The sequence below is a fragment of the Gracilinanus agilis genome, chromosome 1, assembly GCF_016433145.1.
Source record: "Gracilinanus agilis isolate LMUSP501 chromosome 1, AgileGrace, whole genome shotgun sequence".
Classification (NCBI taxonomy): Eukaryota; Metazoa; Chordata; class Mammalia; order Didelphimorphia; family Didelphidae; genus Gracilinanus; species Gracilinanus agilis.
The window spans coordinates 664,952,742-664,960,328 of record NC_058130.1 but is presented as its reverse complement, the minus strand read 5'-3'; positions in this window follow the sequence as shown (position 1 = coordinate 664,960,328).

The window sequence follows — 7,587 nt, the reverse complement described above, 5'->3', positions numbered from 1 at the left end:
TGTGTGTGTGTGTGTGTGTGTGTGTGTGTGTGTGTGTGTGTGTGTGAGAGAGAGAGAGAGAGAGAGAGAGAGAGAGAGAGAGAGAGAGAGAGAGAGAGAGACAGTAAGGAGTAGTCACTTTCCATAGCTACTTTGTTTGATTTTTATTCGATGAACATTATGCCTCCCTCAAGATAAGATTATTGCCTAAAATCTCAACATCATTCACATTGACTTGCCTTTTATACTCATTACCTTCTCAGCATCCACAGTGCCTCTCCCCTTTGATTGGTAGGCTGGAGTATAGAACAATATACTCCTCCCAAAGCCTTCCATTCTAGAGGGTTCAAAACTTTCTACATAACTCATTTCTATCAGTAACATCAGTAACTCTACAAATGCCATATCATACTCCTCGGCACTCCTCCAATTGTGTGTGTGTGTGTGTGTCTGTGTGTCTGTGTGTATGTGTGTGTGTGTGTGTGTTTTATTTTTATTTTTAGAAAAATTTTCCATGGTTACATGATTCATGTTCATACTCTCCCCTAGGCCCCCCTAATCCCCCATCCCCCGTAGCCAATGCACATTTCCACTGGCTTTTACATGTGTCACCGATCAAGACCTATTTCCATATTATTGATAATTGCACTGGGGTGATCATTTAGAGTCTACATCCCAAATCATATCCGCATCAACCCATGTGTTCAAGCAGTTGTTTTTCTCTGTGTTTCTACTGCCATAGTTCTTCCTCTAAATGTGAATAGCGCTCTTTCTTATAAGTCCCTCAGAATTGTCCTGGATCCATGCATTGCTGCCAGTACAGAAGTCCATTACATTCGATTTTACCACAGTGTATCAGTCTCTGTGTACAATGTTCTCCTGGTTCTGCTCCTTTCACTCTGCATCAGTTCCTGGAGGTCTTTCCAGTTCACATGGAATTTCTCCAGTTTATTATTCCTTTGAGCACAATAGTATTCCATCACCAGCATGTGCCACAATTTGTTCAGCCATTTCCCAATTGAAGGGCAGACCCTCGTTTTCCAGTTTTTTGCCACTACGAACTCTTAGTACAGTGACTGGCACATAGATGCTTAATCAATATATATTGACTGGCTTACAGGAGTAAAGTGAGCATGAATAGCCTAAATACCTTCTTTTTTTAACCTTTTCCTCCATTTTCAAAACAATGCATATTGGTTCTAGTAGACTAGCTAAGTTTCTGGGGCCAGATTTGAGCCTTCTGGCTCTAGGCCCGTCTACTCACTGAGCCATCTAACTGCTCCCTGGGCATGATGTTCATATGAGATATTTACCAATAAGAGGAGATTAAATTAACAAATCACTTAGACTTTCTGGGACTTAGTTTTCTCATGTGTAAGATTAACAACTAGGTTCAAGGACCTCTAAAATCCCTTCTAGTTCTAAATCTATATTATGAACCTATGACCATAGAGATTATGTGGTTTAAAAAAATCCCTAGTAAATTGAAATCCAAGGCATCTCTTTAGATTCTACCCACATGGTACAAATGGCATGCTATTTTCCCCACACCCCCAGAAGAGATTTCTTGCCCTCTTATTACACCAAGACTGATCTTTTTTCCTATCAGTCTGGTTTGCATGCTAGCTCAAAACTTTACTCAACTTTAAATCTTCTATTTCTTTGTTACTTATAATCACAATCATACCTAATCCTATTAATTATTTCTTTTTCATTGTCTGTTATTTATTCCTTCTTCCTTCTCATTACTAACAACTTTGTCCAGACTCTCATCATCTTGTAAACTTGAATTAATTGCAACAGATTGAGGAAGAGGCTAGAGAAACTATGTGGGTTATTTTCTCTGGTCTCTTCTTATTCTAGACTATCTTGTCTTGTTTTATGTTCCTAAAATATTGTTATTTCCTTCTCCTAGATTAAGATCATTTGATTGTGAAAAAACAGGGGAAAAAACCTCAAGACTGGAAGACAAATGTTGTCCAGACTTTCAAAAAGGGAAGAAAATGGGGTCTGCAAACTAAGGTCCAGTGAACTTGACATATTTTGGAAAAATTCTAGAATATATTAAAGGGATGGTTAAGAAAATCTAGAAGAAGAAGTCATGGTAATAAAGAGCTATCTTGGTTTTATCAAGAACAGTTAATGACAAAATTTATTTCTTTTTTGACAAGGTAACTAACCTGATTGATCCCAGAATGCTGTAAGTAGAATTTTCCTGGATTTAACAAGGAACTTAATAAAGTTCTTTGTGCCATTCTTATAGAAAAATATGAGAGACAGAGACTACATACAATTGAATGGATTAATAATTGCTGCACATTCATGTCAAAAGTAATTACTAGAGGGCAGTAGGTGGCTCAGTGGACTGAAAGTCAACTCTAAAGGTCCTGGGTTTGTATCTGGTCTCAGATACTTTCTAGTTGTGTGACCCTGGGCAAGTCATTTAACCCCCATTGCTTCACCCTTCTTGCTCTTCTACCTTGGAGCCAATATGTAGTATTGAAAGACAGAAGGTAAGGGTTTTTTCTTTTCAGAACAATTAATAGAGCAAAGTCTACCTGAAAGAGAGTCTCTAATGGAATAAACTCAAGTATTTGTGCTTGGCCTTGTGCTATTCGCCACTCTTATTAATAACTTAGAAAAAGTCAAAGTTAGAATCACTGTCAATTGATAAAGCTCGGAAAGATTCCTCTACATTTACTCCTCTTTACTCTTCTTTTTAACGTCTCTATTTCTGTCAAAGTAGCATCATTCATCCATTCTTCCTAGAAGAGAACAGAAGTCATCCTTACATCTTCATTAAATGAATAATGAAAAAGCATTTACTAAGCATTCTCCCACACTGTCCCTCCATCCAATCAATTGCCAAGTCTTATTCTTTCAGTTTCTACATCTCTCATATGATCATTACCCATATGATCATTACCTTCATCATACCCGTACCTCTGGACTAGTCATGTAATCTGTCTATTGATTTCCTTGTCTTCAGGCTTTCTCCTCTTCTGCCCATTCTCCATGTACCTGCCAAATTTATTTCCCTAAAGCACAGGTCTAAGCAAATGTTATTCTCCTGCTCAAGAAGCTTTGCTGGCTTTCTCTTCTATTTGTCATTTTATGATCTGGCTTCAATTCCACAAAAATATCCACCACCCCCATTATCCCTGCCCCTCATGTACTCCATGTGCTAGCCAAACAGTACTCTTTGCTACTGCCCAAAGATACCATTCCATTTCTCATCTCCATGCCTTTATTCCTGCCTATAATACTCAGCCTACTCCTCACTGAATTTTGACATTCTTGGCCTCCTTTAAGGCTTCTCTGTAGTGCTACCTACTATGGGAGAACTTTCGTATTTCCCTACTTGTTAGTGTTCTCTAGACTCACACTTTCCCTCACCACATTAGTAATTTTGTATACAGTTTGTACACAGTCTGTATTTATTTACCTATTTACTTATTGCTCCCCACCTCTACCCCCAGTAAAATGTAAGCCCTGCGAGAGCTGGAACAAATACATTTGACTTTGTCTCTCAAACATCTGGTACTTAGCAAACTATTTAAAGATGCTCATTGCATTATAATTTTGCAGTTATACGTTGAACTACATGGCATCCAAGATCCTTTCCAAGTGTGAAATTCTCTGATTGACCAATCTAACACTCAAAGGTTTCTGTAATAGCTTTATCTATCCAAACTTATCTCCTCATACAGAAAATTTCAGATCCAAAAAATTAGAAATGTTTTCTGTCTCCCCAAAATATTATGATCATTTTCATTTTTATACCTTTCACACATAGTATTTCTTATTTCTATGTCTCTCTCTGACTCCAAATCTATCTGTCACTCTGTCCCACCTCTTTCCCTCCCTCTTCACTTATCCAAAATTTTCCCATCCCTAAAGATCCATATCCAATTCTAAGTCCTCCACAAGACTATTCATGGCTCCTGTGCATATTGATTATACTTGTCTCTGATCTATAATAGCATTTGTTAGCTACATCACCCATCTTAGCACTTGAATATAGTTAACTAAATGTTTTATTTCCAATATGATTTTTTTAACATTTATGAATATTTATTTTTTAGAAAAGTTAACATGGTTACATAATTCATGCTCTTACTTTCCCCTTCACCCCCCGAGCTCCCCCCCACCATGGCTGATGCGTATTTCCACTGGTTTTAACATGTGTCATTGATCAAGACCTATTTCCAAATTGCTGATAGTTGCATTGGTGTGTGATAGTTTCGAGTCTACATCCCCAATCATGTCCGCCTCAACCCATGTGTTTTTCTTCTGTTTCCACTCCTGCAGTTCTTCTTCTGAATGTGGGTAGCATCTTTACCATAAATCCCTCAGAGCTGTCCTGGGTCATTGCATTGCTGCTAGTACAGACGTCCATTACATTCGATTTTACCACAGTGTATTGGTCTCCAATAGGATTTTAAATGCTTTAGGGTACGTGAAATCTGATGTGGGGAATAATATGTATAGCACCTGCGTTCATTCCTCCACAAAACCCATCATGTGGATACTGCAGAAAAATCAACACTAAGTTCAAAGTATTCTATGGGTCTTTATCTGCTCAAAGCCAAGTTCATAGTTTATAAGTCCCTATAGAAATGCTTTCTGTTTCTAACATCTTCTTCATAAATTCCTATAGATAGGGTAATGGCAGCTTGGTGGGTGGGCATAGAGTCAAGAAGGCTCATTTTCCTGACTTTAAATCTTTCTTCAAACACTTAATAGTTGTGTAACCCTGGGGAACTCACTTAACTTCATTTATCTCAGTTTCCTCATCTTTAAAATGAATTGGAGAACAAAATGCAAAGGACTCTAGTATCTTTGCCAAGAAAATCCAAAATTAAAATAAACGAATGAATAGTTTTTTTTAAATTCAAAATGTGATCACAAAGAGTTGATAGCATGGAAACAACAAAACAACAATAATAACAACAAATAGATATGCTTCATTCTATAATTCAGCCATGGCTCATTAGTAACTCAAATGAAAAGCTTTAAATCAAATCACTCTAATAATCAATAACATATATTAAATACTTGTTAGGTACTGATTACTGTGCAAGGTTCTGGAAATTCAAAGACAGAAATGAGACCATCCCTGCCCCTAAGGAGATTAAATTCTGTCAGAGGAGACAACACTTAAATAAATAAGTATAGTAAGAGGGGAAGCTAGGTAGTGGATAGAGCACCAGGCCTGAAGTTGGGAAGGCCTAGGTTCAAATTTTACTTCAAACATTTCCTAGTTGTGTGACCCTTGGAAAATCGTTAATCCCCAATTGCCTAGCCTTTACCACTCTTCTGTCTTAGAACTGATAAGTAAATATAGTAAGAAAAGTAACAACTTCCTCCCCAAACTTAGCATCCAGTCTCCCACAAATAGATACCATCTAGGGAAAGAATGGATACATAAGGAAAACTCATGAACATACATGGAATGTGTTTCCATGGGTAACACTGGAAGGGCACATGCATCATGTGTATGTTTGTCCAAGACACATATCATGGAGATGTATGCACAGAAAGGTGTGTACAGAACAATTAATGCCATAAACATCTTCTGAAGATGCCATAATGCTGCTCTCACTGCGTCTGCTACTGCTGGTTTTAAACAGAATGTAATCTGCAAAACAAGGAGTTCCATGTAGGTATGTTGAATAGCTTTTACTGGCAATTACTCTGTTCACATTTCTCTTGTCCATCTCTGTGAGTGTTCTCTTGGTCTTGTGTTCAGTGATGGGCACCATAAACCTGGGCATTATATTGTAGAGTTTTTGTTTCCAGCATCTGTCTTCAACTAATACCTATCTCTTCCCCATAAGAGAAATGAGCTCTTCCATCTCTCTTTTAGCTTAAAGCCCAGAAATGTTTTGCTACAACTCTTTATAAAGACTAGCCCTCTCATACTCAGTCATTAGAATGGAGAACAAGATTTTCTTCCAAAAGGAGGTCTGTTATTAGAACCTTAGCTGAAATAAAGTTACGGAATAGGTTTTCTTATCCCAGTTTCCAAGCTAATGAGGCCATACTCTCAGATATCTTGTTTAACCTTAAATTTTTTTTCTCTCCAAAGACAAGTTCTCCATCAGAGGCTACACTCTGACTTTCATTTGGAGTTTCTTTATAGCTTCCTACTTAGTGTCTATTTAACCAACTACACCTTAATACAAAACAGTTTAGAAGAGGGTTCTAAGATCCCTGGACTTCAATGGATCTGTGGATAGATTTCAAAGGGTCTGTGAAGTTGGAACTTTTAATATTTTGATAATTATTTCAGTATGATTATTTTCCTTTGCAATGCTATGTATTCTATTTTATGTAATTAAAACTTGATTCTGAGAAGGGATTCATATACTTTTCTAGAGAGTCAAAAATGGGGACCACAACAAAAAAGGCTACAACCCTAGTTTAGAGGCTACACATATTACGAATTGTCAAACTGGTTTCTGAGACCAAGGCCCTTCAAAACAACCAAAATAGTAAAGAGTCCAGAGTTTATACCATACAAAGATTATTGGTAGGAACTGTGAGTGTTTAGCCTAGAGAAGACTTAGGGGAAACAAGATCACTAGCTTCCAGTATTATGATTAGAACAGTAATTAGAAAAATTCTTCTGAGCCACAGAGAACTAGAAAAAATATGGTGATATCAGTCAGTCACTAAGCACTCATTAAATTCCTATTCCATACCAAGCACTGTGCTAAAAGCAAATGAACAAATTTCTATTTGAAGCAAAACCTTAATAATTAAAACTATTCTAAAAAACAGTCATTTCTTCTCAAAGCAAAAGGTTTCCAAGATTGCAAGCCTTCAAGGAAAGACTGGATGCCTCCAGGCTGAGTTATCTTAAAGATACAATTTTTCCAAGATATATATTGGACTATATGGCTTCTGAAATCCTTTCCAACACTGACATGTTGTCTTACTTGAAAAATTTGTTCTATAAAGTAAACATTTCTTTTGCAACTTTGTTTTACTTTTTAATTTGCTTATTGATCCATTAAAATAATAATACTTCATAGCAATTGTTTTGACAAAGGTCTTGTTTCTCAAATATATAGAGGACTGACTGAGTCAATTTTATAAGAACATAAACCATTCCCCAATTGATAAGCAGTAAAAAATTATGAACAGGCAATTCTCACATGAAGAAATTAAAATTATCTTTAGTCAAAGAAAGAATGCTCCAAACCATTATTAATTAGAGAAATGCAAATTAAAACAGTACTGAAGTACAAACTCATCTATCAGACTGTGATATCTATATGACAAAAAAAGAAAAATGATCAATGTTGGAGGGGATCTGAGAAAAATGAGGCATCAATTCTCTGTTGGTAGAATCACAAACTGATACAACCATTCTAGAGAGCAATCTGGAACCATGCCCAAAGGGCCATCAAATGGTACATACCCTTAATCTAGTAATACCACTCTTAGGTCTGCATCTCAAATAGATCAAAGATAAGGGGAAAGGACCTAACTAAACAAAAACATTTATAGGAGCTCTTTTTTTGTGGTGGCAAAGACTTGAAAAGTGAAGGGGTGTCAATTGGTTGGAGAATAGCAGGACAAGCTGTAGTACATGATTGT